The sequence below is a fragment of the Mesoplodon densirostris genome, chromosome 2, assembly GCF_025265405.1.
Source record: "Mesoplodon densirostris isolate mMesDen1 chromosome 2, mMesDen1 primary haplotype, whole genome shotgun sequence".
NCBI lineage: Eukaryota > Metazoa > Chordata > Mammalia > Artiodactyla > Ziphiidae > Mesoplodon > Mesoplodon densirostris.
Window position 1 is genome coordinate 60,530,969 of NC_082662.1, and position 18,891 is coordinate 60,549,859.

The 18,891-nt window shown below is 41.9% G+C and overlaps 1 protein-coding gene across 5 annotated transcripts in view; it reads right to left on the minus strand.

Moving 5' to 3' along the window:
- WLS (Wnt ligand secretion mediator) overlaps positions 1–18,891 on the minus strand; it is a 105,940-nt gene that overhangs the window by 48,366 nt on the left and 38,683 nt on the right. The gene's annotated exons all lie outside the window — the stretch shown is intronic.

Sequence of the window (18,891 nt, forward strand, 5' to 3'; positions counted from 1 at the left end):
ACTTGGTGGCCAAGTAGGCAAGGTGTGCAACAGCAGGCAAGCCACTGAACTTCTCTCTCTATAAAAGGGGGAGAACAGTACGCCCATCTCCTACGGTTGTGAGGACTAAATGCGCTAATCACTCAGCACAGCCCTGGCATACAGTAAGCGCTCAGTAAATGCTGACTGCTTTTTTAAGTCTGCTACTCAAGGTTACCTACACTTACTGCACTTGGGGTCCCTGCTTACACACGAGGTTTTTAATAGGTGTCCCCTTTGAGAGGATGAATTACAAAAGAGCTTCTTTGCCTCTGGGCTGCAGACAGTACTCTGCAGGTAGTGTTTGGCATTCCCACTCGTGCCAGAACAACTCCTGCTCATCTTCTAGAATTCTACAGATTCATTCCCACCTTCCCTCACCCACTAAAATGGATGAAGTGCCCCTCCTCTTGCTCGCACAGTACCCTGTGTGTCCAGCACCATAACACGTATCCTACTGCAGTTCAGCTACAGGACTACTTACCTGTATCTCTTTCCCTACCCACCTCCCACTTAGACTGAGAGGTCCCTGAAAGCCAGAGACTACCTCAGTCTTGCTCACAGCTCTATCACCCATGTCTTTCCAAAACAGATAGTCATTAAATATTTGCCAAATTAATGAATATCATTCTTCTTTCTCCAAATATTCCTACAATCCAAAATTCCCTCCATCACTCCATCACCTCTATAACAAACGTGTGTAGTCTATAGTTTGCTCTGTTTTGGTGGCATTCACTTTCTTTTCCCCACTGCCTGCTTCCCTTCTCCCACACCCCCCCTCCACCAACACACACACACACTCCGAAAAAAGGATGTTCCTCAAATTTGGCCAAGGGTCCCATCAAGAAGCAATATGCTGTTCCCGGGGCTGGGTGGAAGGGGAGTGAGCCTGAGGGAGGCACCATGTCCTTCCTCCCTCTCCATCTGAATTATAATATGGGGATGCAGTAGTGTTCTGCTTGAGAGGGCTAGTAGGGGTAAAGGAGGAGAAAAGATGTAGCCACAGGGACTAGAAACCAAATAGTTTTCTGACCTGTTCTAGAGTTTAAGGTTTAAGTAAAGCAATAAAAAGATGGGTCTTTGAGGTGTGTATCATACCTGCCCAAGTCTATAGGGATAAGAGAAGAGCTGGAACTACTGGCAAGAGACTTCAGAGAAGAAAAACTGTACAGCACCCATTTGGGTAGAACACGTCATGTCTCTGGTAATCTACTCAAGCCTACTTTTCCAAGACAGAAAAGAAGCCCATCAGGAACTCATAACAGGAAGTCATAACAGCTGGTGTGGCCACCAAGATGGAATAATGTACCTCTGAAACCTCTAATTCTAAGTGGATCATCCAATCCAATTCATTTTTTCCTCCACCAAATATGTTTAAGCACCTACTAGTTTCTATGCACAATAGTGGGGATGAAAAAGACATACAAGGCAAAGTCATTGCCCTCGATTGTTCACAGTAAGGTGGGGAAATATACATATTTTTTTATGTATATGCAGGCATATACATAAATAAGTACTATCTCATGTGGGTAGTACATCTAAAGTAGGTATATACAGTCAGTCCTCTATATACAGATGCAGAACCTGCAGATATACAAGGCTGACTGTACTGCACCATTTTACACAAAGAACTTGGGCGTCCATGAATTTTGATATTCAGGTGGATCCTGTAACCAATCCCCCAAGGATATCGAGGGATGACTGTAGTCAGCACAAAGATGTCAAGAGTGCCTGGTAGGGGGACAAGAAATGCAGCATAGAATACATGACGTTCTAGATTATCTCATCTAGAATAGATGATGTTTAACTGTGAATCACAGGATGAGTAAGAGTTCACTAGGTAAGGAAGCAGGAGAAGAAATTATAGGCAGAGGAAGCCGCATGCCTAAAGAGTCATGGAAGCAAAAAATAGGACAGTGTAGTCAGAGAAATCAACTAATTCAATACGGCGGGGAATGGGAAGAGGAGTGGAGAAAACAGACAAGGTTGAGAGGAGGAAGGATTTTCTGACAAAGAGAAGAAACGTGCTCTGAACGCTGCATTTTATTTATTTATTTTAATATTTTACTTATTTATTTCTTTGGCTGGGTTGAGTCTTTGTTGCTGCGCACAGACTTTCTCTAGTTGTGGCAAGCGGGGGCTACTCTTCATTGCCGTGCACGGGCTTCTCATTGCGGTGGTTTCTCTTGTTGCAGAGCATGGGCTCTAGGCACGTGGGCTCAGTAGTTGTGGCTCGTGGACTCCAGAGCGCAGGCTCAGTAGTTGTGGCGCACGGGCTTAGTTGCTCCGCAGCACGTGGGGTCCTCCCGGACCAGGGATCAAACCTGTGTTCCCTGCATTGGCAGGCGGATTCTTAACCACTGCGCCACCAGAGAAGTCCCGGCATTTTCTTTAGAAGGATGCTTAAGCAAAGAGATCTGGCAGCTGTGTGAAAGGCAGACTGGGATAAGGTGGGGGAAGGGGCAGAGAGATCTAGAAGAAACTGTGGCCCGCTGCAGTTACACAGTTTTCAGCATGTTTAAGATTATTTCATCTCATAGTAAAGGTCACCAGAAGGACCTTCCCCATTTTCCAAGGAATTTGAACTCAACAATGAGCCAATCTTTTCCTAAAAAAGCTAGAGAAATCAGAACCATCCAAGCTGGCAAGTGTTAAAACACTGGAGAGCAAATGTGGCGACACTGCTCTTTCCTATTTGACCATAATCAACATAAATGTGGAGTGAAAACAAACTTGACAGCCAAGGGAGGGAAACACACAGTGGGTTTCTTTGCTTTCTCCCCAGGACACCATCGGTGCACAGAGCATCTAGAATAATAGCCAGTGTGATGGTTACGAAAATCTACCTGCCTCCCTCCCTCTCTCTCTCTCTCTCTGAATGCAATTAGAGAAGAGAGCTTCATTCACACTGAACCTAAAAATAGACGACGGCAGAGTTCACAGACTGACAGCTGCATTCTCATACAGTAACCAGGAGAGGAAAGGGATGGCTAATTTAACTTAACAACTCCCAAAACAAACAGTGCAGAAGAAGTCCAGGATAAAGAGAAAACACAAAGGTCACTTCTTCAAAGGGCTGGAAGAGGAATGGGGTCACTCTGTGGCAGTTTATTAGTCCTCCTCAAATCCTGATGAAACCAGTGAAGTAATGTGCCCAGATCTGCCCAGAGTCCTTCAGACAGGAGCTCTGGCAGATGAAACGGCTGAAGAAATGCAATCAAGATCAGGCAGGAGGGCCAGGACTTGTCTTCTTAACTTTTTCCTACATTACCTGGATACCTTAAAAGCTAAGAAAGTCACTCCATTTTCTAGATAAGTTAGCTCTTCCCCCCTGCCCCGCCCTACCTTCAGGAAGTCTAAATCACACTCTGCCTAGCCTGAGGCAGGAAAAAAAAAAAAAAGTTATCCAGGAAATTAACATGGATCATTAAGGGAAACAAACCAGGTGTCTCAAAGGAATTCACCCTTTTTTTCCCCCTCTCCTCGGTCCCAAAACATTTTGTTCCCCAGTCTGTCCTGCCCAGGGAGGGGATTATGGTTGGACTTCAAAAGAAACAAGGGAATGCTTGTGGACAGGAAGCAGATTCTCTCTGCAGCTCTCCCACAGATCTGTGCTGGCTCTCAGGGTGGCTGCCAGCCAGCTAAATGTCAGATCGCTGCACCCCGCATTCCGGAGCCACACCACCTCCATCGCCCCGGTGACTAAGCTGTTTCAACAGCTGTGTCACTGCTGGAGTCAGGCCAGTGTTATTTGCACAGAGTATGTGTTTCGTGCGGCTTAGGTGGGGAATTATTGCACATGGGACTGGGGTGCTATTTGCAGAGTAGGTCCTCCCCTTGATCATCAGCAAGGGCATTCCCTGACCTCCGGGCAGCAATGGGACAATGTTGGGCTGCTGCTCAGGCTTCCGGGAGATGGTTGGACTCATAACACCACAAAGAGGGTGGAGAAGGCGTGTGTGTCTGTGTGGAGAAGGCGTGTGTGTCTGTGAGAGAGAGAAGAAAACCAGGACCCTGGGTTGGGCCCCGAAGACCTCAACGGCCCCTCCCTCAATAAAAGCCACCAGTACTAAAAGGAGGTTCCTTCTTCTGCTCTTCCTCTCCAGCCGTCTCCCTCAGTCTCTCCTGTGAAAGCCTCTTTCCTTTCATGTAATGTTGGCACCCCCTTCATCTCTGTCGGTCTCTCTGTGCACCTCTCCTCAAACTTGCCTCTGAACAACACCAGGCCTGGAAAGCGTCCTCTCGCATGGCTTGTGCCAGTGCCTCTTGTGTTCCCTCAGACCCTGGCCTTCCCCTCTCCCACTGCATCACCTACCGTCATTTATGTTTATCTCACTCCTGACGCAAGCTGGGCCCGTGGACTCTCGTTCGTGCCCTCCCACCCCCTACAGTCGAGCCTCTTGCTCAGCAAGGCAGGCACAGCAGGCATCCCTTACTAACTGCTGAACATAGCAACCCAACTCCCTCCCAGCGAGGGCTGATGGGACCCAGGCAAAAGCATTGCACTTGTGGCCTTTTTTATCTGTGGGCAGGACCAGTTTCCACTTGTAGGCAATTCTACGCTGCATCCAACCAGGAGCCCTATTAACCTGCTCTCCCTCCTAAGCTGTCCTCACAACAGCAATCAGGCTACGTTTTCTGACATTAAAGAGATCCCAGAAATGTGTTTTCTTAACCGTAATTCAAAAAGAGTCATGTACCACAATGTTCACTGCAGCACTATTTACAATAGCCAGGACATGGAAACAACCTAAGTGTCCATCGACAGACGAATGGATAAAGAAGATGTGGCACATATATACAATGGAATATTACTCAGCCATAAAAGGAAACGAAATTGAGTTATTTGTAGTGAGGTGGATGGACCTAGAGTCTGTCATACAGAGTGAAGTAAGTCAGAAAGAGAAAAAACAAATACCATATGCTAACACATATATGTGGAATCTAAAAAAAAAAAAAAAAGGTTCCAAAGAACCTAGGGGCAAGACGGGAATAAAGACGCAGACGTAGAGAACGGACTTGAGGACACAGGGAGAGGGAAGGTAAGCTGGGATGAAGTGAGAGAGTGGCATGGACATATATACACTACAAAAGGTAAAATAGATAGCTAGTGGGAAGCAGCTGCATAGCACAGGGAGATCAGCTCGGTGCTCTGTGACCACCTAGAGGGGTGGGATAGGGAGGATGGGAGGGAGACGCAAGAGGGAGGAGATATGGGGACATATGTATAGCTGATTCACTTTGTTATACAGCAGAAACTAACACACCATTGTAAAGCAATTATACTCCAATAAAGATGTTTAAAAAATAATAATAAAGGATATTCTAAAGACATAAAAAATAAATAAATAAAATCAAAATTAAAAAAAGAAATGTGTTTTCTTATAAAGGAGGTCTTGTATTTCAAAAAGAAATAAAACAATGATTCTCTAAAGCTCACTTTTTTTTTTTTTTTTTTTTTTTTTTTTTTTTTGTGGTACACGGGCCTCTCACTGTTGTGGCCTCTCACGTTGCGGAGCACAGGCTCCGGACGCACAGGCCCAGCGGCCATGGCTCACGGACCCAGCCGCTCTGCGGCATGTGGGATCTTCCCGGACCCCGGCAGGAACCCGTGTCCCCTGCCTCGGCAGGCGGACTCTCAACCACTGAGCCACCAGGGAAGCCCTAAAGCTCACATTTTTGAGTGCTTATTATGTGCAGACATTTTCAGCTGCACATAGATGCCAGCCAGATGTAAATGATCACCTGCAATCTCAAAATGAGGAAACTGGGAAGGAGGCAAACTATGAACCAGGCTTGCCCACCTCCACCACTCCAGGCCTTTCCCATCATGTCATGAGTTCGGGGACAAGGCCTGTTTCTTGCTCTAGAAAAGCCACTAATTAGCTGCACAATTGGAGTAAGTCACTGTACACACTGTATTCTTTCATTAAATACTGAAGTTGAACGTATGATGACTAAGGTCCTTCTAGTTCTAACATCTCATGAATGCAGAAAACTAAACCACTAGCTGCTTAACTGCCTTCTACCTTTGAGGCACTGCAGTAAAAACAAAGAACAGTAGAACAATTCCTGCCCTCAGGGCACTTATAATGGAGTTGGAGCAACCAGGGATAAAAACTTGATTTTGACTAACATGAGTTAAACAAATACAAAAATACCAGAGTCCATGGCAGTCCTTGAGAAAAAACAAAGTCATAACTATAAAAGGACAAAAGTGCATTTCAACAATGGTTTCTCTCCCCCCCAGAAAATATCTTTGTGCTGCTGGCAGGAAAAGCCAGCTACCAGAGGGGATCCCGTCTGTTTCACGGGAAAGCTTTGTTTCCGACAAGTTTCGTAAAGGAAAAAGTAGGCTAGAGCAAGCTTTTTATTTCCAACCCACCTTTTCTTCGTTCCCATGAATGAGAAAGGGATAAGAATGACAGCAGGCAGCCAGGGAGAAAAATAATATGGCTGGTGGGTCCTGACCTCTTGGATTCCTGCCGACAGAGAAGCCCGAGAGGCAACATTTAATTGTGAAAAAACCAGCCTTGCTCGCCTCTTATCTTTCTCCTCTGTGACTTAAAACCCACAATTACTGGCAACCCCTAGATTCCGAGTCACTCAGCTGGTGGCGGCAGCAATGTCTGTGTCTGTAACTGAAAAGAAAAAGGGGAGTTCGATTTTACCTGCCTCGGAAGCCAGCCTTGTGTGAACACAGCCCTAACCCAGCTTTACGACTTCTCCCATTAAAAAGTTCACAGATGCCCTCCCGTCGGGAAGACCACCATGAGAGAAGTCCAGATGGAAAAAAAAGAAATTCGATTTCCAGCTGCTGTATAATTCAAAGGACAAGCTATGAGTCTCAAATCTTGAATTCCACATTTCATTTCAGCCCTAAATATGTGATTTTCAATTCCTTTCCTCAAGGATCAAACTCCAAGTTTCTTAGCCTGGTCATCAAGGCAACTCACAGACTGGCCCTCTATCTGTCAGGAGCTTATCTTTTCTCTCCAATCTAGAATTCTTCTAACAAGTAAATTTACTGTCCTTTGCATACAACACGTCATTTCACAGTATTTCACGGTGGAAAAATATGGGTCTTAGTCCTGCCTTTCTCAGCTGCAAACCAGATGACCGTGGAGAAATCACATACCTTCTATAATCTCAGTTTGCAGACCTCTAAAAGGTTGTCACCCACATACCTCCGCTCCCATCTTGACTTATTACTCTATTCCCAAACACTTTAATTTACATATTCATATGTTTACAGTCAAATAAGATTAAATCATCCCTTGTGGACATATTCTCCTAAGGATGCTGAGAATTTCCCGTAACTTCTGTTTTAGGGTGTTCTCCAATTGCTTAGGTGGTGATCAACATGAAATTTGGCACGCATGGGGTCTACCTATACCATGAAGTTGGAACTCTTACCTTGAGATTCATAAACCTCTAAATTCCACAGATGACCTTCAGGTCTTCTGTTGAAGTATGAATACAAAATATTTGAATGGGGCTTATGCACATTTTTCTCCCAAGGTCAAGGTCCTTGATCCAAAGTTAAGAACCACTGTCCTGAAGTAATGAAAGGCCTAAGGCCATCATCCACCCAGGTCCTTGTTTTGCACATTTGACCCTGCTGCCTCCCTTTCTGGGCTACTATATTCTCTCCAGAACTCACATTTCTTCTCTCTGCTCAAGTCCAAGAATAATACTCACCTTTACTGAGCGTTTACTCTGTACACTTACTATGTAGAAGCCTCATGTGTATTTTATTCTAGTTTCATCCTTAAAACAATCCTAATAAGGGTGGTACTACCATTATATCTATTCTATTGATAAAGAAAATGAAGTATAAGGAAGTTCACAAACTTACCAAAAGTGTCATATAATTTATAAGTGATAGGTCGGGGATTTGGCCCCAAAACTCTGGCTTCCCAGAACAAAATAAGGCTGCCCTTGGATTGTTCCTTTGCCATCAGATAGTAGACAGTCACAAATTCCAACATCTCCTTTAAGATTCCACCCTTCAAGACTCAGTTAAAAAACTATCTTCGCAGTTAGTTCATCATTTCCCCTTCTGTGTTCACGGAATATTCTGGGCACTTAGCACTGAACACATTACTGTGATTTTTTTGTTTCTTTCTCTCTGAATTAGACAGTGAGCACCTAATTCTTTTGACTACATCTAAAGTATTTACTGTGCCAGGGGCTGTGCTAGGGACCCAAAGATACAAGAACAAGATACAGTCCTTGCCCTCAAAATTCAGTCTTTCAGGATAGGGAGAAGTAAACAAAGAAGGGTCATGATGTTTTTTGAAACTGTATTATGAAAGATAAGGACTTATCTTTATACCTTAATTCCTGAGTAAAAAATGCCAGCACATAGTAGAAGCCCAATAAATAAGCAATAAATGAATGCAGGACATTGGGAAGGGGGCCTCAGAAACTGGACTGTTAAATTTAAAAGATCTACCATCCCTTTATGAAAACTCTTTGAGGTTATTTGTATACTGACTCACCTAAAAACTGTTTCCTGTGTTGGTGTCTATGATACATTTTTTAATGTCAGACTAAAAATACACTTCCAGTACACCAACCCTGTCTGCCTACCCAAGGACTAGAAATGAACACAAGGTAACACGTAACAAAATAAAAGACAAGAAAACTCACTCATTTCAACACTAAGTTCACCCACTAACAAAGAGGCATCCATCCCCACTGAGCAGCATCTTCTAAAATGGTTACACTTAAAGTCTTTGAAGTAACTGATTCACAAAGCTGAAGGGATACTCATGAGATTTTTATAGAGCCAAAGAATCTTAAGTGAGTCATGGACTCTTCAGCAAAAGAGATGTACAGTGGATGGAACCTTAGGAGTCATCTTGTATGATTTCCCACTCAGATCAGGAAGCCTCTCCAGAGCACTTTGGATGGATTCACGCCATAGACTCAGTGGGATCAAGGCACTAGAGTTCCAAGATTGCTTTCACTTGTAACCCCTCTATTTCTCAGCTGGGAGCCTTTGGACAAATCATTTAGCTTCTCTCATCCTCAGTTTCCTCTGATTTTATAAGGGAGAAGAACTATTGAGATGATCAGATGAAATAAAATAAAGTTGTCTTAATCAGAGATGATTTGCTTGCAAGTAACAGGATTTTATGCACACTAGCTTAAGCAGAAATTAGCTGGAAGGATACAAAGGTATCTCAAGAAACTCAGGACACAAAGTGCTGACAAGCTTGAGGAACCAGAACCAGGAAGAGAAACCTGTCAGAGAGAGATTCATCATTTGCAGTTGATCATAATTATACCCCATAATTATGGTCCTTTGTCTCCACTTTTCTCCTCGCATCTGATTTTCCCAATCTGCCAAACAACTTTTCTCTCCAACATCTCCAACACCTGCTGCCCAGGTAGCCCCCAGGACTCTTCAGTTTAAATGCCAATGAAGGTGGACCTAGAAATAGTGAATCCCGATTTGTTATAAGAGAGAATCTAATTGTTCCCCCTTGGGGCAAGGGCCCATCCTAATCCAATCACCTGTGGCTGGGGGACTGATCATGTGGCCAGGTGCCCACTCAGCAGGCACGGTGGAAGCCCACAATCAGAGAGGAGAGATAGACAAGTTATGCAGGAAAATGACATGAGGCCAAAGCAAATGGCTGGCAACACAGACAACCACCAGCACTCCTAGTACAAAAGTACTTTGTAAAGAAATCACCACCAAATGCAAGTTATCACTTGGGGTCATCATTATAATTCCCCCTTCAACCAGCTTCTGGTTGATTACTACCAATGACAGGCTGCTCACTACTTGAAGAGACAGCCTTTTCATTGCTGAACAACTTCAACTATTAAAACTCTTTTCTACGTTGAGAGTAACTTTTTAGAAGATAACTAAATTTAAATGTTTACAATCTTCCCCCAACCTTTACCTTTAAAGAACACATAATCTTGCTTGTTAGGTCAGGCCTGGGCTTTCCTTTGTGGTCATAATATGAATAACCAGCAAGGCAGGAAAGATAGATTCATTGGACAATTACTTTAGGAAACAACTTAAACCAGAACAATTAAAAAACCAGAACCTCTTCTTCCTTTAAAGAATTACTACTACCTCTCCTACTAATACCATTAGCACTAACTTACTAAAGCAAAAGAGGAACTGGAACCATTTCTAGCATCAGTGTGTAGACAGTAGGTAGATGTTGAAGAAAGTGGTTTTTTCCATTGTAGAATCCCTGGCACTTTGGCAAGTAGAATTCTGCTTTGCTTAACAAAGAATTTTCTTTCCCCATCTAACTTTCTTTTGCTTTGAAAAGCATCATCCAGAAAATAATTTTACTTCATATTTTCTTAGGTTACCCAAAATAAAGGTATGATTCCTCATAAAATAACCTCATATTAGCTATGTGGTGATTGACTGGCATTTAAATATTAACAAAAATACCCCAAATTAGAAGAGGAGGTAAAAGCACAAAAACACCTTATATATAGTGGAGCACCAACAAGGAATCTGCTGCTGCTGGTGGCTTTGCTGTTCCCATTTTTCATTGATGTCACCAGGCTTTTATTTTAGTAACCAGGATATACTTGTTATGGATGCAAAGAGAATCTCCTCATTTATATTCTAAACTCAGAGCAGGAAATGAGACACATGGGTGATCTGCAGCTGTGGCACTATAAACAGGACCAGCCTACCTCCTAGTCTAGATTCTAGACTGCACTACATTTCCTGAACTTGGGAGATTTAAAAAAAAAAAAAAAAAAACCATAGAGAATACACCATTTTAGAAAGACCAGCACAACTTCTGTCCAAGAATCTTAGAGGCCGCTGTTTGGCAGAAGGCTCACTGCTCTGTATACGGTAGCTACTTGTTGCTAGGTACCATCCACCTGCCTACATGGCTGATATACACCAGGAGATCCTGCTCTGTCTCCAGCCAGCTGTGCTACAGTGGGCAAGTATTGTAAGGTTTCCTCATCTAGTAAACTAAAGGACTAGTCCTTTAACATTTTGGGGCCAAACACCCATTTGAAAACCTGACGAAAGCCAGAAACCCTTTTACTCCCAAAATGCACATAAGTAAATATGACTAAAATTTCACAGAGTATCAGGGGCTCATGTGGCCCTTGAACCCTACCCATAGACTCCTGGTTAAAGATAATTAGACCAGCAGCACTCTAACCAATCTTCCAGTGCTCAGAGCCTGCAATCACACAGTTGATGTTTAGTAACAATTACTGCAAATTATTCAAGACCATAGATGAGTGTTTTGCTAAGACTAAAGACCAATCCAAAACGGTCTAGCTTCCAATGTTAAATGGACTGGTAAGTCAATGAATGACTAGAAGGAAGTGGGAGGGACTGGATAAGCAAACTATAAACATTAATAAAACATCTTGGGAAGGTTTTGAAAGAGCCCAACTCTGTTTCTCAACTGGATTTTTTCATTTGGAAATACAGAACCCAAAACCATTGAGCCATATATAGAGATCCAGACAGCTTTATAGTGATGCTGTCCAAGTCACGTGCTTACACCCATCACACCCAAATAAAACAAAGCCAAAGGTTCCCATGCTCCTGCCAATATAAACACGTTCACAATGGTTAATTCCAAAGTTGTGCCTGAAGATTCCCACAAAGGGAAAGATAATCCATCAATGAGAGTAAACAAACATGATGTCCTTAATATTCACTATCCTGGGTTAATCAACAAAATATGGTCTTCTCCCACGACTTTAGTTTCCTTCTATTTCAAGTCAGTAGGTAAGACTGAGTCATGCTTGTAAGTTCTAGGTTCTAGCCTTGGTTTGAAGGGGAAACACGACTCCATAAGAAAAAGGAATGGCCGTGTAAATCCATCTCGAATAGTCACAACCTCTTTACCTTTACCCACCACCTCAAACCCCACTCCATTTAAGTCTGCCACATCTTTCCGGTGTGTTTTGAGCTTTTTCAGCTTATCTTTTTTTAAGGGGGAGGGGCGAGAGGAGATGAAAAATTTGAGGTTTTTATTTCTGCTCACATTGACTCTGGGGCAGGTAAAGAAATTTAAAAGGTAACTTAAAAAATCTTGGTGTCACCAGCCTGTAACAAAAACTGTCCAATCAGAAATGTTTCTTATAAATAGAGACTGTGACATGGTCATGAATAAAAGAAGGTCCCTATTAGGGGAAGTGGGGGAATGGGAGTGGGAGGGTAGAATTAGATTTCTTCTCAGTGACTTGCTTTAGTATCGTTTGTTAAAGAGGATTATCTGATGAAGCATGGAATTCCAGTTATGTGAATACCATATTACCAATGGTCTGTTCCATCACAGTAGTTGTAGTTTTATGGTGTACAGAATCCTCTGCCCCATTAAGCTCTCTTTGTGGACTCTTTCCAAGAGGCATCTCAAAATATAATAGAATTAAGAACCATGACTCTTGCTGATGGTCAACAATAAGATCACAATAGGATTCCGTCTTTCTTCCTTCTATAAATTCATCCCTAATCATTTTAGATAATGTGACAGTTTATTTTCTACAGTCAGCAGATTGTTCCTTTATTCTGTCTTCATGTGGTGTCTAACTAACATTCTATAATAGATACACAAATGGAAGCACACAATCATTTCATAAAAAGTTAGGCAATTTCCTCCCAGGACACTCAGCCATCTAACTTGAACAATGACTGGGTAATAATATCATTCTACTTTTTTTTTTACTAGAAATGTTTTACAGAAATGTTTTCAGTTTGAGAAAAGAAAAATCCTTGTTACAGAAATAATTCCATCGTTACATGTAGTCATTTGCAAGAATGAAACAAGCAAATAAGACAATACTCAATTATAGCATACAGCACGGGGTTCGAGGCAAAACATAATGACTTCATTACCTAAGAACAGAATAAATGCTCTGGCTTTCCCCATCCCACACCATTTATCAGTATTTCTTCATCCTAAGGGATATTTAGACCCCTGAAATCCTAGATTTACTACTCAAGACAGATCAATCCACCTTGAGGCTTTCTGCCAAAGAATTTCAGTGCTTCTATTTCAACAGTAGATTTGAAAGCTGGGTAGAGACATGTCAAAAAAAGCCTCCTTCTTTGATCTCTCCACCCAAGTTCCTCAAAAGAAGCCCCATGGAGAGTCTGAGGTTATGCTAAGTATGTGACTTGCAGTTGTAATCAGTAGAGCGACATTCCATTACAAGTGGGTACCATTTTAGCCAACCCAAACCTGTATTTCACAAATACATACATAAATTAAGTGACTGATAAAACACTTTAAAAAGGATGACATACACTCACTCTAGAGGATATTTTCAAGTAACAGAATTTGCTGTTACAGAACAATCTAAGCACATCACATAGATAAGCATTCATTTTTCTCAATGATCAACCATCCAGACACCAGATGTTTAGGTTGACTTTTTTTTCACACTTTTTAGTCCACTCACACTCCCTCCATTTTCTAACTCTCCAGAGCAAAAACTGAAGTTCTCTGTCTCTTTCAACTCTATAGAAGCACCACGTTTGTGCCCTGACAAACACGTTAATTCCATGCCTCTGAAATGTTTAGGTAAAAGTCAGCAGTGACCCAAACATAGATTTCAACAGACAGGTCTGCTCAGAATTTGTACAGTCATCCCTCGTTATCCAAGGAGATTGTTTCCAGGACCACCCTCCACCCTCAACCCTCAGCAAATACCAAAATCTATGGATGCTCAAGTAACCTATACAAAGTACCATAGTACAATAGGCCCTCAGTATCCAAGGATGAGATACGGAGGGCCACCTGTAATTGGCATTTACTGAAATGTCCACTTTCTAAGCATCTAGAACTAGATTCTATTCAACTGGCTTTCCCTTCCCAGATCCTGCAGACTATAGTTTTAAAACTATCACCATTTACAAGTTGAACTGGCTACTACTTTTCATACTTATTACTGAATGACAACTGTAGGTTTTTTAACTGTTTATGTTTTAAAAATGATAGTAGGGATTCTGCTTAAAATTGCTTTTTCAAGTATGGATTATTTTATTGAATAATAAACATGGAATATCATCTTTTTCAACAATCAAATAAAATATACACATTCTCTAAACACTTTTATTACTGTAAATTACCCTATAATATCATCATTTCCCTCCAAAAAACATCAGTCTGATGAAATCTTGAAGTTGATGAAACAATGACCAGTTTTTAAAGTGAATGTCAATTCTTATTCAGTTTCTGATGGATTGTCAAGATTTCAAATCCTAGCCAAAACCTGTATCATCTTAAATTGAAAGTTTAAAAGGAATAAACAGGGCTTCCCTGGTGGCGCAGTTGTTAAGAATCCGCCTGCCAGTGTGGGGGACACGGGTTCAAGCCCTGATCCGGGAAGATCCCACATGTCATGGAGCAACTAAGCCCGTGCACCACAACTACTGAGCCTGTGCTCTAGAGCCCGAGAGCCACAACTACTGAGCCCACATGCCACAACTACTGAGCCCGATGCCTAGAGCTGGTGCTCTACAACAAGAGAAGCCACCGCAATGAGAAGCCCGCACACCGCAACGAAGAGTAGCCCATTTGCCGCAACTAGAGAAAGCCTGCGTGAAGCAACGAAGACCCAACTCACCCAAAAATAAATAAATAAATAAAAATTTAAATAAATAAATAAATTTAAAAATAAAATGAATAAAATTTAGCACCAAATGACTGTCCTTTAAAATATATAGTCCTTAGATTATTTTATCTGCTCAAAGACCCTTCAAAGATACATGAAAACTCTGAATACATATATATATATATATACACACATATATATATATAATCCTAACTTTAATTTCATAGTCCAAATGTGAAATCTCTTACTACTTGAAATCTGAAACTCATTTTACAGACTGTCTAGGAAAGTTTAAAAAAAAACAGGATTGGCCTGACTTTTCCTTCCATTTGAGGTAATATTGCTAGAGCTGAATCTCTGATAAACAGAAAGCCATCCACATATAATAGGATCTTGTTCACCACACTTATCTCTTTTCTTCTGCCCCATCTCTTGCTGTCAGAAAGGCATCCAAACAATGATAAAATATAAAAAGTGAACCGGCAGCCGCACATACTCTTTAATATAAGGATCAGGGTAAAACCCAGACCTACCGTGTCTTATAAATATTATTATAATTAAAATATATGTATGTGTGTATATGTCTATATCAATCAGCAAAGACATACCATCCCGCTTTCATCAATGCCCTCCTTAATGCCCACAAGCAAAAGGTAAGGAGAATACATTTAAAGAAAAAATATTCTCATAAACCCAAAATGTAACATTTTCATATTAAAGTCAACAGCCTCCACCCAGAGCTACTGCTCAAAATAAGCATTTTTTGATCCGGTTTTCTTGATGACTCTATGGTTTCAGTTATTTTATACATTTATTGAAGGAACTGTTAGCTGTCCATCTTGTTAAATTTTTAGTGTGGGGGGCTTCCCTGGTGGCACAGTGGTTAAGAATCTGCCTGCCAATGCAGGGGACACAGGTTAAATCCCTAGTCCGGGAAGATCCCACATGCCGTGGAGCAACTAAGCCTGTGTGCCACAAGTACTGAGCCCACATGCCGCAACTACTGAAGCCTGCGCACCTAGAGCCCCTGCTCCGCAACAAGAGAAGCCACCACAATGAGAAGCCCGTGCACTGCAACGAAGAGTAGCCCTCGCTCGGAAAAAAATTTTTTAGTGTGCCCCTATTAAGTGCAGACCCTCACGTTATAAGAAATTAAAGTATGTTTCTAAGATAAAGAATCTTTAGTCCACTCTTTTTCTAGATGAAGATAAAATATATTTTGGAACCTGAAGATGTACTTGGGGAAAAAAAACATAAGATGCATTCACATTTCATTTACATATAGCAATGTTTTAGTTAAAGCCTTACCAACATAGGCATTTTTGATGTTTAGAATTAATATTTGATGGGAAGCAATTCATCTGTGAAGTTATTAAGATATGTAATAGGTTCTGACAACCAATAAGGATGGGGTGTGAAATTTCCCACACATCCAACAATTCTGATGCCAGTAGGGTGTCCTACAATTCAACTCAATTCTGACACTATCTACCCAGAGATATCATCAGATCCCACAGGTTAAGGGCTCAGTCGCACAAAACTGCCCCTCTCTTCAGACGCTAATCACAAGCCCAGGTTGTTACCTGCACCTCTGACCTACTGGCTACAGAATGGAGGATCCCATGGTCCCCTCCTTAGACTTCAGATGCCAGCTGCCAAGTCCAGGTTGTTACCTGTACTTCCAACCTAGTAGCTATGAACTAGAGGTTCCCACAACCCCCTTCTCAGGTTTGATTAATTTGCTAGAGCTGCTCACAGAACTCAGAAACCCATTTATTAATTAGATTATAGGTTTATTACAAAAGATATTAAAGTAGATACAAATCAACATCTAGATACATAGGGCAAGATCCCTAACAAAGGAGCTTCTGTCCTCATGGAGTTTGGGGTCCAGTATGGTGCCACGTGGAAGCATTCTGATTCCCCAACCTGGAAGCTCTCCGTCTGGGTTTTTATGGAGGTTTCATCATATAGGCTTGATTGATCAACTCATTGGTCCTCAATGATCTCCATTTCCCGATATTCATGCCATATGTAATCTCCCTCAAGTGTGGGCTGCACTTACTCGTTCACTTCTAACCAGTAGAATACAGTAGAAGAGATGAGATGTCACTTCTAAGACTGAGTGGCTTCTGTCTTAGGCACCTGCGTTTTCTCTCTCTCTCTCTCTCTCTCTCTCTCTGCCTCTCTCTCATCACTAGCCCTTATTGAGGGGTGGGGGGGACCTACTCTAAGACAGCCCCATGGCAAGGCCCATGCGGTGATGGAACAAGGCCTACCAGCGACCACATGAGTGACCACATGAAGCAGATCTCCACCAGTCGAGCCTTCAAGCCTTCTCATGAGACTGCAGACCAGACCAACACTTTGACTGCAACCTCAAAAGAGAAGCTCAGCCAGAGACTCCCAAGTTAAGCTGTACCCAGATCCCTGACCCAGAGAAATAGGGAGATAATACATGCTTATTGATTTATGCTGCTAAATTTCAGGATAATTTGTTATACCCAGCACTAATACAGCCAATACAGAGCAATTATTTAATTTCTATTACAGAGTAAATCATTTCCTTTATACTTGGAGCTAGGAGTCTGTCTGGGAACATTATTCCTGAAATACACAACAGACAACCAGATAACAGAAAACTCTGTCCTTGACCTTCACACCAAAACATAAATGAGCCAGTTAATCTACCCATGTCAGCCTACCATGGCTCCTCTAACTGTTGTAATTCTCCTTTCCTTGAATACATTCTTAGAATTAGGACTATGAAAGCCCAAACCTCAAGATATATACATTAGCTTTAGTCTCAGTTTTTAACCTCATAGCAAAGTTTCCTGCCCGATTCTCACACATTATATGGCATATTCCTCTCGTTATAGCACTTATCTTTCCTTATGGTATGTTTAAGTATCTTTCTCCCAACCACTTCTTCCCTAGTGCTTTGTTCAATATTGTATCTTCAGTACCTACTGCTTAACACATGGCTGAGACTTAATAAAGCTTGAATGAACAAATGTGTTACACAAGCAATGAATGAGTAAGCAAGTCAATAGGCAAGAGAATACGGATGTGGGAAGTACCACTTGAATGCTGTTATGAAGGTCCAGATGTGCCCATCAGCCATTACTTCTACCTAAAGTACTCTTCCACTTGCACCCACCCTCAACCCAACTCCTTGTCAGGGTTTTCACTATTTAACACTCACCTCAAAGATGTGTCTGCTCACCTCTACACACACACACACACACACACACACACGTGTGTGTATGCGCACCAAGGCAGCCTTCCCTTTCTCTGCTCTGAAGCCTTTTCTTTATGCTCCCACAGCTCCTGGGTATACCTTGGTCACAGCACCTAGCACACTCTACTGTAATGACTGGTTATTTGCCTGTGATTTCCACTTAACTATAAGCCCCTTGAAGGACAGTGTCTTTACATGTAACCACATGTCCAGCCATCAATTTGGTATGTGGCCGTAGTGGGTACTCAAAAACAGTTTGAAATAATGAGTAAGAAACTGAATGAATTAGGGGTAGGGTGGAAACTCTACATTTTGAAAAATTATCTTAGCATAATCTGTTCCAGATAAAATGTCAACCAGGCACACATATTGCTCCAACTCCTAAACAGAGTAAAATCAATGTGATTGTGTATCAAGATAATTGTTGATACAGGAAAATTAGAATTGAAAACGTGCTTTAATCCATGGATAGGCCCTAGGCAGATCTGTCTTCAACACACCTTTTTCTCTTTCATTCTCACCCCTGATCCTGCTTCAGTAAAAAACGTTCTCTTCCTTCTCAATTGCAGATTCCTTATACTGTCCTCAGATGCCACAAGTGGATCTTCCTCTCCAAAATCACCCAATAATCTTCTCCTCACAAAATGTTTATATGCCTCATGCCCTCAGAGTCTTGAATCATAATTGAGTAAGCTAGAAAAATAACCTGGTTTGTGGGAAAATGGGTGCTCGTGGGTTGGTATTCCCATTTTGACAGGTATATTTTTCTAAGACAATGGCTCCACTCAAAGCCCAGCCAGAAAAGACATTTGCAAAGATGGGACCTTTCAGAAACCCTCAAATCACTCCACTAGGATGAGCTCCCTCTCAGCACTAGAGAGGTGATGAAACTTGGTTAGGGCAGGGCTCTGGCCGCCTGACTTTGAATTCCAGCTCTTCCACTCTCTAGCCTTCTGACTTTGGGCAGTCTCACTGATGTCTGAGTTTTCTATGTGTAAAATGAAATAAGACCTACCTCTAGGAATTAAATGGGTTAATTCAGGTAGAGT